The sequence below is a fragment of the Canis aureus genome, chromosome 9 (assembly GCF_053574225.1).
Source record: "Canis aureus isolate CA01 chromosome 9, VMU_Caureus_v.1.0, whole genome shotgun sequence".
Classification (NCBI taxonomy): Eukaryota; Metazoa; Chordata; class Mammalia; order Carnivora; family Canidae; genus Canis; species Canis aureus.
The window spans coordinates 26,370,928-26,389,958 of NC_135619.1; the positions used below are offsets into that span (position 1 = coordinate 26,370,928).

Genomic DNA, 19,031 nt, shown 5'->3' on the forward strand with positions numbered 1-19,031 from the left:
TCCCTTTCACTATTATTTATATTCCCCAAATGAATGAGAACATATAATGTTTGTCCTTCTCTGACTGACTTACTTCACTCAGCATAATACCCTCCAGTTCCATCCACGTTGAAGCAAATGGTGGGCATTTGTCATTTCTAATAGCTGAGTAATATTCCATTGTATACATAAACCACATCTTCTTTATCCATTCATCTTTCGTTGGACACCGAGGCTCCTTCCACAGTTTGGCTATCATGGCCATTGCTGCTAGAAACATCGGGGTGCAGGTGTCCCGGCGTTTCATTGCATTTGTATCTTTGGGGTAAATCCCCAACAGTGCAATTGCTGGGTCGTAGGGCAGGTATATTTTTAACTGTTTGAGGAACCTCCACACAGTTTTCCACAGTGGCTGCACCAGTTCACATTCCCACCAACAGTGTAAGAGGGTTCCCTTTTCTCCGCATCCTCTCCAACATTTGTGGTTTCCTGCCTTGTTAATTTTCCCCATTCTCACTGGTGTGAGGTGGTATCTCATTGTGGTTTTGATTTGTATTTCCCTGATGGCAAGTGATGCAGAGCATTTTCTCATATGCATGTTGGCCATGTCTATGTCTTCCTCTGTGAGATTTCTGTTCATGTCTTTTGCCCATTTCATGATTGGATTGTTTGTTTCTTTGGTGTTGAGTTTAATAAGTTCTTTATAGATCTTGGAAACTAGCCCTTTATCTGATATGTCATTTGCAAATATCTTCTCCCATTCTGTAGGTTGTCTTTGAGTTTTGTTGACTGTATCCTTTGCTGTGCAAAAGCTTCTTATCTTGATGAAGTCCCAATAGTTCATTTTTGCTTTTGTTTCTTTTGCCTTCGTGGATGTATCTTGCAAGAAGTTACTATGGCCGAGTTCAAAAAGGGTGTTGCCTGTGTTCTTCTCTAGGATTTTGATGGAATCTTGTCTCACATTTAGATCTTTCATCCATTTTGAGTTTATCTTTGTGTATGGTGAAAGAGAGTGGTCTAGTTTCATTCTTCTGCATGTGGATGTCCAATTTTCCCAGCACCATTTATTGAAGAGACTGTCTTTCTTCCAATGGGTAGTCTTTCCTCCTTTATCGAATATTAGTTGCCCATAGAGTTCAGGGTCCACTTCTGGATTCTCTATTCTGTTCCACTGATCTATGTGTCTGTTTTTGTGCCAGTACCACACTGTCTTGATGACCACAGCTTTGTAGTACAACCTGAAATCTGGCATTGTGATGCCCCCAGATATGGTTTTCTTTTTTAAAATTCCCCTGGCTATTCGGGGTCTTTTCTGATTCCACACAAATCTTAAAATAATTTGTTGTAACTCTCTGAAGAAAGTCCATGGTATTTTGATAGGGATTGCATTAAACGTGTATATTGCCCTGGGTAACATTGACATTTTCACAATATTAATTCTGCCAATCCATGAGCATGGAATATTTTTCCATCTCTTTGTGTCTTCCTCAATTTCTTTCAGAAGTGTTCTATAGTTTTGAGGGTATAGATCCTTTACATCTTTGGTGAGGTTTATTCCTAGGTATCTTATGCTTTTGGGTGCAATTGTAAATGGGATTGACTCCTTAATTTCTCTTTCTTCAGTCTCATTGTTAGTGTATAGAAATGCCACTGACTTCTGGGCATTGATTTTGTATCCTGCCACGCTACCGAATTGCTGTATGAGTTCTAGCAATCTTGGGGTGGAGACTTTTGGGTTTTCTATGTAGAGTATCATGTCATCGGCGAAGAGGGAGAGTTTGACTTCTTCTTTGCCAATTTGAATGCCTTTAATGTCTTTTTGTTGTCTGATTGCTGAGGCTAGGACTTCCAGTACTATGTTGAATAGCAGTGGTGAGAGTGGACATCCCTGTCTTGTTCCTGATCTTAGGGGAAAGGCTCCCAGTGCTTCCCCATTGAGAATGATATTTGCTGTGGGCTTTTCATAGATGGCTTTTAAGATGTTGAGGAATGTTCCCTCTATCCCTACACTCTGAAGAGTTTTGATCAGGAATGGATGCTGTATTTTGTCAAATGCTTTCTCTGCATCCAATGAGAGGATCATATGGTTCTTGGTTTTTCTCTTGCTGATATGATGAATCACATTGATTGTTTTACGGGTGTTGAACCAGCCTTGTGTCCCAGGGATAAATCCTACTTGGTCATGGTGAATAATTTTCTTAATGTACTGTTGGATCCTATTGGCCAGTATCTTGTTGAGAATTTTTGCATCCATGTTCATCAGGGATATTGGTCTGTAATTCTCCTTTTTGGCAGGGTCTTTGTCTGGCTTTGGAATTAAGGTGATGCTGGCTTCATAGAACGAATTTGGAAGTACTCCATCTCTTTCTATCTTTCCAAACAGCTTTAGGAGAATAGGTATGATTTCTTCTTTAAACGTTTGATAAAATTCCCCTGGGAAGCCATCTGGCCCTGGACTCTTGTGTCTTGGGAGGTTTTTGATGACTGCTTCAATTTCCTCCCTGGTTATTGGCCTGTTCAGGTTTTCTATTTCTTCCTGTTCCAGTTTTGGTAGTTTGTGGCTTTCCAGGAATGCGTCCATTTCTTCTAGATTGCCTAATTTATTGGCGTATAGCTGTTCATGTTTTTAAAATCGTTTGTATTTCCTTGGTGTTGGTAGTGATCTCTCCTTTCTCATTCATGATTTTATTAATTTGAGTCTTCTCTCTCTTCTTTTTAATAAGGCTGGCTAATGGTTTATCTATCTTATTAATTCTTTCAAAGAACCAACTCCTGGTTCTGTTGATCTGTTCCACAGTTCTTCTGGTCTCGATTTCGTTGAGTTCTGCTCGAATCTTTATTAACTCCCTTCTTCTCTTGGGTGTAGGATCTATTTGCTGTTTTTTCTGTAGCTCCTTTATGTGTAAGGTTAGCTTTTGTATTTGAGTTCTTTCCAGTTTTTGAATGGATGCTTGTATTGCGATGTATTTCCCCCTTAGGACTGCTTTTGCTGCATCCCAAAGATTTTGAACGGTTGTATCTTCATTCTCATTAGTTTCCATGAATCTTTTTAATTCTTCCTTAATTTCCTGGTTGACCCTTTTATCTTTTAGCAGGATGGTCCTTAACCTCCATGTGTTTGAGGTCCTTCCAAACTTCTTGTTGTGATTTAGTTCTAATTTCAAGGCATTATGGTCCGAGAATATGCAGGGGACAATCCCAATCTTTTGGTATCGGTTCAGACCCGATTTGTGACCCAATATGTGGTCTATTCTGGAGAAAGTTCCATGTGCGCTTGAGAAGAATGTGTATTCAGTTGAGTTTGGATGTAAAGTTCTGTAGATATCTGTGAAATCCATTTGGTCCAGTGTATCATTTAAAGCTCTCGTTTCTTTGGAGATGTTGTGCTTAGAAGACCTATCGAGTATAGAAAGAGCTAGATTGAAGTCACCAAGTATAAGTGTATTATTATCTAAGTATTTCTTCACTTTGGTTAATAATTGATTTATATATTTGGCAGCTCCCACATTCGGGGCATATATATTGAGGATTGTTAAGTCCTCTTGTTGAATAGATCCTTTAAGTATGATATAGTGTCCCTCTTCATCTCTCACTACAGTCTTTGGGGTAAATTTTAGTTTATCTGATATAAGGATGGCTACCCCTGCTTTCTTTTGAGGACCATTCGAATGGTAAATGGTTCTCCAACCTTTTATTTTCAGGCTGTAGGTGTCCTTCTGTCTAAAATGAGTCTCTTGTAGACAGCAAATAGATGGGTCCTGCTTTTTTATCCAGTCTGAAACCCTGCGCCTTTTGATGGGGTCATTAAGCCCGTTCACATTCAGAGTTACTATTGAGAGATATGAGTTTAGTGTCATCATGATATCTATTCAGTCTTTGTTTTTGTGGACTGTTCCACTGAACTTCTTCTTAAAGGGGAATTTTAAGAGGCCCCCTTAAAATTTCTTGCAGAGCTGGTTTGGAGGTCACATATTCTTTTAGTTGCTGCCTGTCTTGGAAGCTCTTTATCTCTCCTTCCATTTTGAATGAGAGCCTTGCTGGATAAAGGATTCTTGGTTGCATGTTCTTCTCATTTAGGACCCTGAATATATCCTGCCAGCCCTTTCTGGCCTGCCAGGTCTCTGTGGAGAGGTCTGCTGTTACCCTAATACTCCTCTCCATAAAAGTCAGGGATTTCTTGTCTCTTGCTGCTCTAAGGATATTCTCTTTATCTTTGGAATTTGCAAGCTTCACAATTAAATGTCGAGGTGTTGAACGGTTTTTATTGATTTTAGGGGGGGAATCTCTCTATTTCCTGGATCTGAATGCCTGTTTCCCTTCCCAGATTAGGAAAGTTTTCAGCTAGAATTTGTTCAAATACATATTCTGGCCCTCTGTCCCTTTCGGCGCCCTCGGGAACCCCAATTAAACGTAGGTTTTTCTTCCTCAGGCTGTCGTTTATTTCCCTTAATCTATCTTCATGGTCTTTTAATTGTTTGTCTCTTTTTTCCTCAGTTTCCCTCTTTGCTATCAACTTGTCTTCTAGGTCACTCACTCGTTCTTCCACCTCGTTCACCCTCGTCGTTAGGACTTCTGGTTTGGATTGCATCTCATTCAATTGATTTTTAATTTCTGCCTGATTAGCTCTAAATTCTGCAGTCATGAAGTCTCTTGAGTCCTTTATACTTTTTTCTAGAGCCACCAGTAGCTGTATAATAGTGCTTCTGAATTGGCTTTCTGACATTGAATTGGAATCCAGATTTTGTAACTCTGTGGGAGAGAGGACTGTTTCTGATTCTTTCTTTTGAGGTGAGGTTTTCCTTCTAGTCATTTTGCTCAGTGCAGAGTGGCCAAAAGCAAGTTGTATTGGGAAAAAGAGAAAAAGAGAGGAGAGAAAGAAGGAAAGAAAAGAGAAAGAGAAAAAAAAAGGGAAGAAAAAGAAAAAAAACGAAAAAAAAAAAAGAAGAAAAAGAGAAGGAAAAAGAAAGGAGAAAAAAAGGGGGTGGGGGAAGGAAACAAATCAAAAAGCAAAACAAAACAAAAACAAAAACAAAAACAAAAACAAACAAAAAAAGAACCACCGGGGAGTATCTTCTGATTCTGTGTTCTTTAAGTCCCTTGGCTTCTCCTGGAAGTTGTCAGTCAGACTAGCTGGTCTTCTGGGGGAGGGGCCTGTTGTGCTGATTTTCAGTTGTTAGCAGTTGGGGGAGCTGCTCTGCCCCTGCCTGGTGCAGGGCTCGGTGGGGGTTGTTTACCCCGTGAGGCCGCAGGAGGAACAGCCCCAGTGGCGGGGCAGCTCTGGAAACCTGGATTCAGCTCCGGCAGGAACTCCGTCTGCAGGGCCTGGAGGCTCCGGGGCGGGGCCGCTGATCTGCTCAGCTGGGGCAGGAGCGTCCTCGCTGTCCTGGGCCCTCCCGGCCTCTGCCTGTCCCGGGGGAGGCGGGATCCCGGGCTGTGTCCCGGCGCCCTGTGCTCCGGAGCCTGCGCTGTTGGATTCGCGCTCCCGGGCCGCGCAGCCCCCTCCGCGGAGCCGCCCCCGAGCCCCCCGAGCTGCTCCGGGTCCCGCCGTGCGCGCTGCAGCCCTTAGGGAGCTCGGCGCACTCTCCTGGGCGCGCAGTTGCTCTGTTACTGTCCCCCGGAGCCCGAGGTCACCCCCGCCCTCCTGGGTCCTGCTCCACCTCCCCACGAGCCCCTTTCCGCCCGGGAAGGTCGGTGCAGCTCCTGCTCCTCCGGGACGGGGCTCTCCTGTCCTGGGGACACTCGCCCCGGCCTCAGCCCGGCTCCTCGCGGGGCCCCTCCCCCTTGGAGGCCTTTGTTCCTTTATTTCTTTTTCCCCGTCTTCCTACCTTGATAGATGCGCGAACTCTTCTCACTGTAGCATTCCAGCTGGTCTCTCTTTAAATCTCAGGCCGAATTCATAGATTTTCAGGATAATTTGAAGGTTTTCTAGGTAGTTTGGTGGAGACAGGTGATTTGGGGACCCTGCTCTTCCGCCATCTTGCTCCTCCGCCCGAGTGGGTATTTTAAAGAAATATTTTCACTTAATGACGATAGCCAGTATTCGGCCATTGCTGTTGTCCATGTTACTTCTTCTTCAACAGAAATGTTCTGTAAGTTTATTTGAGTAGAAAATTGTATAACACATGACACTTTCGTATTGAACTTTTTAGTATATGGCTCAAGTTTTTCTTATGGTGACAGTTATTAGTAGAAGGTAAAATTTTTATAGTCTATTATTCTCATGAACCAAAATATTAGACTATTGTTTAGGAACATGATATTACTAGCACAATGAAACATTTTCTTTTATAAGCAAATTATAGTTATATTTCTTTGTACAAATTTGTAATATGTATTACCCACTCTAAAAACAAATATCATGCAATTTATAGAAGGAAGATGGATCAATATATTTTGTATTCTACTAAATCTCTGAACAAGCTTAAACAACTTAATTCTTTTTCTCTTTTAAAAATTTATTATTGAAATATAATTGACATACAATTTCATATTAGTTTCAGGTATACAACATATTGATTCAATAATTCTATGCAGTGCTCACCATGATAAGTGTAGCCACCATCTGTCATCATTCAATGTTATTATAATATCATTGATTATATTCCCTGTGCTTTGCCTATCATCTATTTGACTTATTTATTTTATAACATAGTTATTTTTTCAGTCTGAATAAATCTTCCTCTAAAGCAAGTAGGATGAGCAGATAAAAGTAAAGCTATCTTATTTTGAGGAAAAGTCTTTAGTCATTATTTGAATTTGTTGTTCACTGAGATGTTTGCCAAAATACAGAATGTGCTTATTTTGGTTGTTATTAAAAAAATGTTTGAAGTCAACACAAACAACACCAGATGTGTCTAGGGATGCAGCCTCTGAGATGGCAGCCTCAGGCTCTGTATTTTTTTTCCTATTGCTGCCATAATAATATTATTTCAAATTTAGAGGCTTAAAACAACCCAAATTTATTATTTTACACTTCTGTGAAAGTCCTAGACTGGTCTCACTAGGCTAAAATCTAGGTACATCTAGGGATGAATTTCTTTCTTGAAGCCTAGTTGAGAATCTATTTCTGTTCCAAACTTGAAGAACTTAAAGAAGTTTACCTTTTAGAAGTGTTGTTTTTTGTGCTTGTTTGTTTGTTTGTTTGTTTGTTTTTTAGTCTCTGGAAAAATGTTCAGTTGTTGATCATTTTGAGTGCTTTTAACCTCAGTTGACCCTTTAAAATGTACTTAGTTTCCAGTAAAGAAGGTATTTTGTGCAGACCAACAGAGTAGAAAGGGCTCTAAGGAAGAGAAAATACTTTTTACTGAATCTAGTTATCACTTACTTGGGTGAAAGGACTAATTTACAAAGCTGATTCATTAGCTCAGTCTTTTTTTTGAATTATGGTGCTAAACAGTTTATGACCCGACTGCAATGATCACTTATCACTGAAATTCCCAGCAAATGTCTGTAGAATGCTTTCAGTTGTCCCCAAGACCCCCTTCTCACTCTTTTTTTAAAAAATTGGCAATTTTCCATTTGCAACAACATGGATGACTTAGAGGCTATTATACTAAGTGAAATAAGACAAAGACAAATACCATACAATTTCACTTATATGTGGAATCTAAAAAGAAGAACAAATGAATAAACAAACAAAAAGCAGAAACAGACCCATAAATATAGAGAACAAAGTGATGGTTACTGGGGGGTTGGTGGGGGTGTGGTAGATGGACAAAATGGGTGAAGGGAAATGGGAGCTATAGGCTTTCCAGTTATGGAATGAATAAGTCATGGAGATAAAAGTATAACATAAGGAATATAGTCATTGAATTGTAATAGGGTTGTATGGTGACAATTGGCAGTCTCATCACTGGGTTGTACACATGAAACTAATATAACATTATATGTCAACTATACTTCAAAAAAAAAACCTGGCAAGTTTGCATGATTACTACCCTGAAAACTCCCAAAGGGACTGTGCAAATTCTGGACATGTTAGGAGAATGTTACCAAAATTCATGTAGAGTAAAGGAGAGCATAACAGCATCTGTGAAGTACTGTCTGGAAAGAGAATCCCTATTTTTAGTCCCACTACTCCATGTCCTGCTGCTACATTACATTCTGTACTGTTATTTCTTTTCAGTCTGGACTTCTGACTTATTTGTACCATATATCTTCTTCTGGAAAGTGTGGGTTGGGTCAAAAAATCTAGTTTAACAGCAGAGTGTTATTGCTTCATCCTATTACAGGACGTTTGTCACTTTCAGATAAAAAACCTCAGTCCTTTTGGATGTTGTGTTAATTATACAAATTAGCCTAAATATCACATTGATAAAAATAAATAGATAGGTACATTTTAACTTAGAGTGTTAGCAGACAAAAAAGATAGATGAGGTTATTAGTAATTTTGTCATAAGAACTTGGAATTCTTAAATTTTATTGCAACTTAAGATGATAGGAACTCCAGAATTTTCAAGTGGAACAGGAAGTTCTTGTAATAAAATATGAAGAACATGCATGTTATTATAGTATAAAGATTTGCAATTATGCGTTGATCGCAGCTAAGGGATTACATGTTTTTAATGAAGTGCACATTGTCAGTGTGCAAAGCAATAAATGAAAAAAGTTACAGAATGGAAAATTTAATATATATGATAATACACATAAATCTATTAGAGAAAGAAAAGCAGAATTAATTATAATTCAGTACCCGGAGGGTGAATAAAAATGGTAAAGAATTATGAAATAAAAAATTCATTTTGTAATTAGTTTAGCATAGTAAAATTAGAAAAGAAGTAAGTTTTTTAAAGGTCCTTATACTTATAAAATATTTCATGAAAGAAGAGCAGGAAAAATGTTAATTATAAGCAGTACCTAAAAGAGGAAAAATCTATTTTATCTTGAAATAACAATGATTAAGTTTCTAATTAATTCATGGTTTCATTTTAAAAACTAATCACAACAATGTTTTGAATATTCTAAATAGTCAAGTGAAATGCAAAGATATGCTTAAAGCATTTGTGAAGCTCAAGTGGTTTTGAGCACCAGTAATTCTCTCCAAGGCAACATGGAGTTAAACTTTGAAAAGCAACATGAAGTTAAACTTTTTCTTGCTTTGGGATTGTCCAATGTAGTTATTAATATTTGTGAGAGTTCTGATGGGCTATTTGTCTATATATTGACTTGGTGGTTCTAATATATCAGGAAATACATTTTTTATTACATCATGTTGTTTTTTCATAAAAAACAGGGTTATTGTGATGAAAAAAGTGTCTTAGTAGTAGAATGAAGTAAAGATACAACAACAGCCAGACTTACTCTCAGTCTTTATATGTAGTGAGTACCTACAACATTCTTAAAGCCACCTCGTTGATAGGTTAGGCTTGATATACGCACATGGTTTCTGAACCAGCATAGAATGATGGAGTACATAATTTCAGGTGAGCTATAACCTTAGCCAGTCAGGGTTCAGAGAGATTAAAAGTTGTTTTTTGTGAATGAGCATGGTTGATTGATTTGACCAAAAGTAATTCTTTAGGATATTTAACTGTTCTGCCTCCGACAAGGTAGATGTGTCACAAAACAAAACAAAACAAAACAACAGAAAAACTGAGGAAAAATTATTTTAGTATAGTATCATTTTTTAAGGCAATTGATACTGACTAGTTCAACTAAGGTTGTCAACTAAAAGTTGTAATTCAATTCAAAAGTTCTGATCAGTTCTTTACATAGAAGGCAAGTATGTTTGATTAGTATTTTTAGATGTCTCTCAAAGGTTCCCTGGCTTCTCGTTTGCCAGATTTTGACATTTAATATATTATTTTAATGTAACTGAAATTGCTGGTTTGTGTGGAATTGGCTACCACCTAAAATGACGTATTTGGAGATAGGGCCATTAGGTAGATAATTAAAGTTAAATGAGGTCAAAGGGTGGGACCCTAAAATCATAAAAGAAAAGAAAGAGACACCAGAAATCATTCTCCCTCTCTGCACACCCCGCCCCCCTTCTCTCTGCATGAACACAGAGGCCATGTGAGGATATGAGAAGGTCACCATCTACAAACAGAAGAGATATCTCACCAGAAGCCAATCCTGAAGGCACTTAGATCTTGGACTTCTAGCCTCCAAAACTGTGAGAAGATAAATTTCTCTTATTTAAACCACCCAGTCTTTGGTATTCTCTTATGGCAGCCCCAACAGTACTCAAGTGGGAGGATTGATTGGATTACGTTAAATATTTTGTGATCATACATTTTGATGTCCTTGTGTAGGGAACTTGGAGATTAGATTGTAAATGCATTGGAGACCCAGGCCATGTTCCTTTGATGTGGTTTTTTGGGCTTGCTTTATTATGGATACTATGTAATACTCAGGAAAAATAATGCAAAGATCAATAGAGCCATCTCTTGTTTTTCTAAACTTCAGTTTTATATGAATTATTATGCTTTATATGTATTGATTCATGTATTTTATGGCCATTACAGTGGAATGTTCACCATTTTATATCACATTCTTTTAAGCTAGTGTTTCAGGGCAGTGTAACCCAACACAAATCTCTATATAGGCCTGGCTCATAGTTCAGATTTTTGTGCCTTTTTAATCTTTGAAGAAAGTTCATAATGAGTAAAGATATTTTAATGTGTATAATTCTGTGGGGAAGGTAAGAGAGGAATACTGATTTCTTCATATAAAATCTATCCATTTAACTATTTTTATTAAGAGAAATAACTTCATACATTCTATTTTCTAGCACTTTTTTGGTTAAGAGCTAAACAATTGTTAGTAATCACATCTTCATAAATTAAGAACACTACTTTCATCTCCTCTGCTCCATTTCATTGGAATATGTATTTTTTTTATTCTTCCTACATAAGTCAGCTAAGATGGAATAGTTTTTAATTTGAATATAATGCTCTCAAAATGAAAAAAGATGTTTTGGGTATACATACCATTACAGAAAATACTGCCATTTTCCAACTTTGCAAAAAATGAAAACATTTATTTCCATCTTTGACTTTGAAAATAAATACTACTATTTTATAGCATTACATCTTTTATTTGTAGCAGTGTGGTATTATGGAAAAATATGGACAGACTAGGGCTTGCATCCTGGCTCTGTCTGGTGATTTTATTACAGTCATTTTGCTTTTTGGCTCTGGTTTTATCAGCAAAATATGGATAATAATTTATGCATTGGAGTTGTAAAGACTGAGCAAAAAATTTATATATGTTATACTTAGCATAGTGACAGACACATAGATAATGAAAATTATTTCTCTAAAGAATGAAATTTTGAAGAGCTTCTATTAATTCACTGCATTCAAGATTGCTAGAAGCTGGGCCTGAGGTTAGTGTTAATGTTTTTCCAGAATGTCCTATGCTTTCAAGTGGTGCTGGGATCATTATATAGGCATGGGCCAATCTTTTATTTTGTGCTTGCTTTATAGGGTCTATGAAAGGATTAACTGAGGTAATGCATATTTGTAGAGCACTTTTCATAGCCTGAGAAGCAGTAAGGGGCCACTGCAGTGAATGGTAGCTGATGACATTGTGATCATTGACTACCCTTCAGGGATCAGTACTGCTCATTTCCCATTCTGATTACTTGGGTGGTAGTTTTGGCAATGGCATGGTGATTTGGGGACTGGCTGCATCTAATAATCCTGGGTTTTATTTTCAGGAGAATCTACAATGAATTAAGCAGTGGTGATAGAGACAGGATGAAGGCTCCTCAGTATATTTTATCATTATTCCATCTAATTTTTGGCATAATTTAAAAGGTGAACAGAGACTAATATTTGAAGAGGGTTAAATGAAAAGTGCTGGTCTCTTACACAGGTGTGTCTCTCTCTCTTTTCACACTTGTTTGTAGCCAGGAAAATATTTCAGCCATATATAAAAGTGATAGAATATCCTTTACTGGACAGTGATTGCTTACTATGTGGTGACATGTGAAAAGTACATTGGAACTAGTCCAAGTGGTGACAGCAATTTATTCATATAGCATTAGAAATAGAAATAAATGACCTTATTGAGTTTTTTAGGACCCTGTGAGTGTTATTCAGATGCTTGAACATGTAGTTGTCTGATGTACTTCTAGATGTATATAAAGTGCAATGAATGTTTTTCTATTTTTTTAAGATTTATTATTATTTTTATTTGAGAGAGAGAGAGAGAGAGAATGAGTGAAGAGAGGGATGGAGGGAGATAGAGAGACAGAATCTCAAGCAGACTCCCCACTGAGCGTGAGCCTGACATGGGACTGAGTTTGTCAACTCTAAGATCATGGCTTGAACCAAAATCAAGAGTCCAACACTCAACAAACCGAGCCACCAAGGCACCTCAATGAACGTTTTTCTTAAACAACTATTATTTTTACTAAGGTTATTAGTGGAAATGAGTAAATTACACACATAGAACTCCAGTGTCAGGAAATATGACATGTGGTGTGAATGGATGAAGTAAAAGTACCAAATCATTATAATGATCATAATTGGTACTAGAAGACAATAAAAATTACCACAGGTCATAGACACTGAATATATATTCATTAAATGAATGATCACTAGGTGAATCAAAGCTTATATATCTTAAGGGTAACTCTTTAGGTGTGATATGCTTCTATTTCAGTAGTGTATTACTATGCGCGTATATTTTTGGTATTAGTTTATGATGTGACATAAATAATGGGAAAGGAATTTTTTTAATATTTAAAAAAAATCCAGAAAGAAAAAGAAACTGTTAAGTGGCCTAGACTTGTCTTTAATGCCATATCACACACTCCGCAGTTCTCTCCTGTCCTTTGACAGCCTTCATCCAGGATACTTGTGTCCACTCATTTCTAGTACTAGGCCTGTCTTCTTCAGGCAGTGCTTTTACTTTCCTCTTGTTCCACCTATCACCAGTTGAATATCTTGATTGTCAGGCTGTGCACTTAGCTCTCTGTTGAAAGGGTGGAAGGATCTGAGAACTTATTAGCATATGATTACACCTATATTGACTTACTGTATTACACTTTGGCTTGGCAATATCATTGGCATTCACTGAGTAACAATGAATAGTTGCTGAATTAATTTATAGACAGAGGTTACTTAGGTGAAAAAAGAGAGGCAGGGAAGAGGGAAGGTGTTTCTGCATATGAAATAGCATGGAGTAGATGTAAAGCAAGCCATGCATAAAATATTTTTCATGGAGTTATGAATGGGAATGGCTGTGTGAGCAGAGTGGAGGGTACACTACATGGAAAGAACTGAGCCTGCACATCAAGCCCAGATTACCAAGAGTTGGGCAACACATTTTATTTCCTGTTCCTCCCCTGATTCATTTCCAGAGTGTGTATTTGGACCTGGTTGACTCTTAAATGGCTATTTCACAGCTTTGCTTTTACAATGTGAGCAATGATAGAACTCCTGTTGTTTCCAACAACAAAGGTATAGGTGACAAAATTTGGTTAGGTTTCTAATACATTGGGAAAGAGGTACGAATTCTATATATCACAGGATAAATCAGAACAATGTTTCACCAAATTGAGATTAATTTCTAAGGGAACAGTATGATTTAATGTATCAGAGATATTTAAAATGTATGCTAAAATAAAATGTTTTTTAAAAACTGGATAAGAACAAGTATGTCACTTAATCAGAATCATAAGTTCATAATGAGTAATTAACAGTATTGATTTTTTAAAAAGATTTTATTTATTTTAGTATATGTGCTGCTGAAGTGAGCACAGATTTTATTTATTTATTTGAGAGAGGGAGTGAGTGAGTAGGGGAGGAGCAGAGGGAGAGGGACAAGCAGAGTGAGCTGAGCATGGAGCCCCACTTGCGGGGCTTGATCCCACAACCTTGGGATCATGCCCTGAGCAGAAATCAAGAGTCAGATGCTCAACCAGCTGAGCCACCCAGGTGCCCCTAATTGCACTGATTTTTGAAAGCTATCAGGAATAGTTGGTATTAGAGAGCTAGGAATAACTATTTTAGGATATTTAGTAGTAGTCAAACTTTTATAAGGGAATTGTTCTAATTTTGATATTTAGATTTTAGTAAATTTCTAGAGAAGTAAGAGAGAATAAAAAGATGAAATATAGTAGTACACATTTTGAAAGAGATTGTAAGAGGTATATTAGTGTTTATGTTTTGCTTTGTTTTGTTTTAATTAGGATGGAGAAGATTTCTGTTTTCAGATACTTGAAAGGAAATTATGAAAAGGATTGTTTTCAATTATTCTTCATCTCCACTGGGGATTGAAAGAGAAGCAAGGGGCTTAATTTGTAACAAGAGGGAAAATTCACTTAGGAAGAGATTTTTTTTTTTTGGCTTAAATTGTGATTAAACATTGTAACAATTGACCAAGAACTGTTAGGAGTTCCTATGCTTCTCTCTTTTTAGAGTGAATAGAGACAAATTTACAGGTTTATTCATGTGACTATACAATTCTCACTTCATGAATCTTTGATGATCCTATATGGACTTTAACATTTCTGCTGAAATAGAACATTTCTGTTAAAAACATTGGGGGGGGGTGTATATTTGTTGGAAGACTTTCTTCTCTTCCAAACATTTTATTTTTATTTTATCTTTTAAGATTAAACCCATCAGACATTGTCTGCTTTGATATCTAAACAATTTTATGAACATTCATGCTAAAAAGAAATGGGAGAGGCCAGGTAAAGGCCATTTAAACTTTCTTTTCTTTTTTTTTTCTTTTCTTTTCTTTCTTTCTTTTTCTTTCTTTCATTTTTTTTTTTTTTTTTTTGCCTTTGTTCTTTCTCTCTGATCCCAGGATAAATGTAAAATTCGCTTGAGAAGCTGCTGTGAGGTTGTATGGGCTGCTGCATTCTCAGGCAGCACAGCCCATACCTGCCAGTGCTTCTGAAGGGAGACAGGCTGGACTTGTGGCACTTTTCAGGCTTGTTTCTTAAACTCAATTCATTTGTAAACAGTTTCGGTGAGCTTTTCAAGTGAGTCCCAGGAGGTGGATCACCTCCCTACTGTTCTACATTAGAGTAAAATTTAACAGACTTTTAAAAGCATTTCACAATCTCAGAACAGAAACATAAAATAAATTCAAGTATTTGGATTTTTGCCAAGTCCCCAGAGAAAACTCAAAAAGACTCTCTTTTTCCAGTGGGTATATCTTGAAATTTCCTTTGAGGTTTTAGTTAAATGGAGGGATCTGTGGTTCTCATCTCTCCAAGTTCAGACGTAGGAAATGATTCCCTCTTAGGGTGCTTGCTTGACATCAATAGAGCCCAGGGTTGGGACCTGCTTAACAATTCATTGTGTGTGTGTGTGTGTGTGTGTGTGTGTGTGTATGTATGCGTGTGCTGACACAAGCGCAAGCGTTTTCTTTTACCTTTGTAGCAGGCAGAGAGAGAGAGAGTAGTAGCCTAAAAGGACAAAAAGAGAATAATTAAATATTTGGAAATTAAAAGGAAATTATAGAAATATTTAGGAACCATCATGATTTTGAAGGCATGTTCTAGAAATCCAACGTTCTACTGGCTTTGCTGCTTACTTTCCACTTTGCAAATCCTTGGCCAAGTTACTTAGCCTCTCTAGTCTGTTACTTCATCCATAAACAAGGAATAATAAAAATAACTATCTCACAGAATTGTTATGAGAATTAAAGCTGACAATGAATGCAAAATGTTTATTACATGAGAAGCACTCAACGTTAGCTATGATTGCTAATATTAAGGATGAAAGGTCAAATATATTATGAATGACAAAAACCTGTAGCTGAATTAGCCATTTTCACAAAGTTTGTGACTTCTTAGCTTTCTGCAGAACAATCTGGGATAAGTACAATTTCCTAGTAGGCCAGATATTACTGTTTGCTGCTATGCCCTTTATCTGCTTCCAGAGGAATTTCCTTCTAGGCTTGCTGCTTTATAATGCACCTTATGCACCTGTTGGCAGTCTCTTAAGGATGCATAGTTTGGGTCCTGGGCTTTGGCTCAGCTTTGCCAGATCAAGTGAGACAGAATCTCCTGTCCCCATGAATATGCAACAGTCAGGGGGTTCCAGCTGCTTCCTTGCCATTTACTCTTGGCTTCATCCCTGTGAGGTAGATGGGTAATTAGCATGGATCTTCTAGCCACCTTAGAGAGAAAAGGAACTTACCAAGCAAATATAAATGTGGCAGGGAATTTGTCTGTCACTTCCTTCTTAGCAATCTAAGATGCATTGTGCAAATATTTTCCAGCTCCTAAAGTTCACCGGTGGTGAAATTCAAGTTCTCCCTCTTTTTTTTTTTTTTAATTTATTTATGATAGTCAGAGAGAGAGAGAGAGAGAGGCAGAGACATAGGCAGAGGGAGAAGCAGGCTCCACGCATCGGGAGCCCGACATGGGATTCGACCCCTGATCTCCAGGATCACGCCCTGGGCCAAAGGCAGGCGCTAAACCGCTGTGCCACCCAGGGATCCCCAAGTTCTCCCTCTTTTAAATAATCATTTATCCTAAAGGAAGTTTTCTCATTAACAGTAACAAAACCACACAAATATGTCAGTTGTCTATGATGATATTTATCCTTTTGTATTTAAATAGTTGTAGTTGGAGAAAAAAAAATAACTATTAAACCTTGGCTTTCTGTGTATTAAGCTGCATAAAGGCTTCTCTTTGATCTTTTGGGCAAGTTAACATAAGGTGCCAGGATTCAAATAGTTATATTATTAAATGTTTGCCCATCCCTTTCTCTCTCTGGCCCCCTCAATCTCTGAGAATTTGCAGAATATGAATTTTTAATTCACCTGAACTGATGCTCTTTCCAAAGCCCTTGTATATGTACAAGGCTTATGGAAGACATGAGAAGGAACAAGGACAAGTAAAGCGACATGCTTTTGATATTTGATATTTTGATATTTTGATATTTTTTTGATATTTTGATTTTTTTTTGATATTTCTTAGAGTAAAACATCAGTGACCCATATTGTCTTTTTTGGTGGAGAGATCTAGACTTGTGAATTGACTTCTGGTCAAATGAGAACATTCCTGGTTTCGATATGTGTTGATTCTGCTTCGAAACCCAGGTAATAGTTTATCAGACCAGTCAATTATTTTTATAAGTGCCTGAGTGCTTGCTTCATGGCTATTTTTAAGTCTTGCTTAAGCTTCTCGATTCTTCTATACTGGAGTTCCTCTTTTAGATTCAGATCACATAGCATGATATGATTATTAGTTTCATTAATGTATGTTTTGAAAATTTATCTCATTAAATAATTAAAATGTATTCCAAAGACCAATATAAATTGGCTTTAGGATTGTCTGAAGTTTTTTTTTTCTTTGAGGACAATCAACTATAGCCATAAAACGAAGGGAAAAAATACCACATTCAGCAAATATGTATAAATTTAAAAAATTTTTAAACTTCATGTTATTTTTGTCAGCTAAGACAAACAAAACATCATTTAGAACCTAAAAGAAGGTATAAGCTGATCTCTTCCTCCCTAATGCTGCTTTAAAATTCTGTTGTTCTGTTCCATTCAAAGATACCTCTTTAGGGATCTGTATTGCATCCCTCATCACCTTTATGCCCTCATTGGACAGTTTATGTTCCTGTTTAAGCTGCTGTTTCTACGGACTGAATTCAACTTGAAGATGATTTTATCTACAACTGAATTTCATGGAAACACTGCACAGGAAATTGCCTGTCTATGAGGCCACAAATAACTATATTTTAATTTGAGGAGGCACATCAAGTGTTTTGGTCCCCCCCCCCCCCCCGCCCTAGTATCCTTTGAGTGTCTCCCTACACTAGAAAGTGAAGTCTGACCTAGTAGGGTGCACACTCCATGCTTCACTTCCCTGCAGTGCCGTAAATAAGGAACTTGTAATTGTCATGCTCTCTATCTCATCTTCAGCCTCTGGAAAAACATATGGAGTGATTTTGTTTTGTATATAATAAGCAGATATTTAATTTTCACTGTTTTCTATATCCAAATCTCAGATAATACTCAGCTAGAAAAATAATAGATTTATATAAAGTGCAATACCTCAATGAGAAGATAAGAATAATAGGAAAATGATTATTTAAACTCATTAAAGTATTTGAAAAGAGAGGAAGAGAGTGAAAAGGAATAAAATGTTCAAACAATTAAGTGTAAAAAAATGAAATACATTACTTTTGAGTTTTATATGGTATAAAAACTAAAAAATCTCATTAGCAAATGGAAACAATCAACTTAAAATAGGCCTTTATTATTCCACACATGAGAAAAAGAGAAGGAAAATGTTCTTACTTATTTTGAATTTCTACCAGTGATTTCAAGTTATGGATTTACTTGGTCCAGTGAGGTTAAGTGTTACTTGAATTTCCCCCCTGAGCTCTGTGTTTTCCTGGAAACAAAGAAAGAAAAACAAAACCCCAACATCTTGAGTGACTTTGTTAGCTATGAAATGAGTAGATATTTAATTTTCACTGTTTTTTATCCCTAAACATATAATATGGATCTCAAATAATACTCAGCTAGAAAAAATATAGATTTATATAAAGGATAATAACAAGGAATTATACAAAGAGGAATAATAAGATGATGGTTAAGTTCATTAAAGTATGAGGAGAAGAGAGAACTTAAACTTATTTTTATATGAAATAGAGAATAAAAGGGAAATAAAGTTCTCTAGATGCTCTTGTGAACACTATATTCATTCATGCTTACAACTGCATGGAAATTTTTAATTGTGTAAAGCATGAAACTTTGAACCTAGTCATTTGTCATACTTCCAAATTCCCACAAGATGGCAGACTTTCAGAGCATTTAGAATATGTGCTTGGCTAAGTAGCTAGAATTATTTTAAATCTTGTAACTAGGTTAAGCACAAATCCTGTTTTCTGATCAGTGATGCAAGTAATACACAGAGCAGGGTCCAATTCTTCCTCTTGTAATTTACAGATTCTACTAAATTGAACTAATCAAACAATGGATTGTGAGTTTATAGTACTCCTCAGGTTGAGAACCACGTTGTTATTTTTTAACTCTAATTTGAGGTCATTGATAATCACCCAGGAATGTGCAGCCTCATCTACATTTAATTTATTTTATTCATGAAGGTCAGAGATGAGCAG

General features: G+C 37.0%; 2 long non-coding RNA genes across 2 annotated transcripts in view; one reads left to right on the forward strand and one right to left on the reverse strand.

The window, feature by feature from the left end:
- LOC144320524 (uncharacterized) overlaps positions 1–19,031 on the forward strand; it is a 46,152-nt gene that overhangs the window by 13,900 nt on the left and 13,221 nt on the right. The window contains exon 2 of the long non-coding RNA XR_013386153.1: positions 9,987–10,093. This is a non-coding gene — a long non-coding RNA (uncharacterized LOC144320524). The remainder of the gene's footprint in view (positions 1–9,986; positions 10,094–19,031) is intronic.
- Positions 18,162–19,031, reverse strand: part of LOC144320527 (uncharacterized) — a 41,253-nt gene continuing 40,383 nt past the window's right edge. The window contains exon 4 of the long non-coding RNA XR_013386158.1: positions 18,162–18,301. This is a non-coding gene — a long non-coding RNA (uncharacterized LOC144320527). The remainder of the gene's footprint in view (positions 18,302–19,031) is intronic.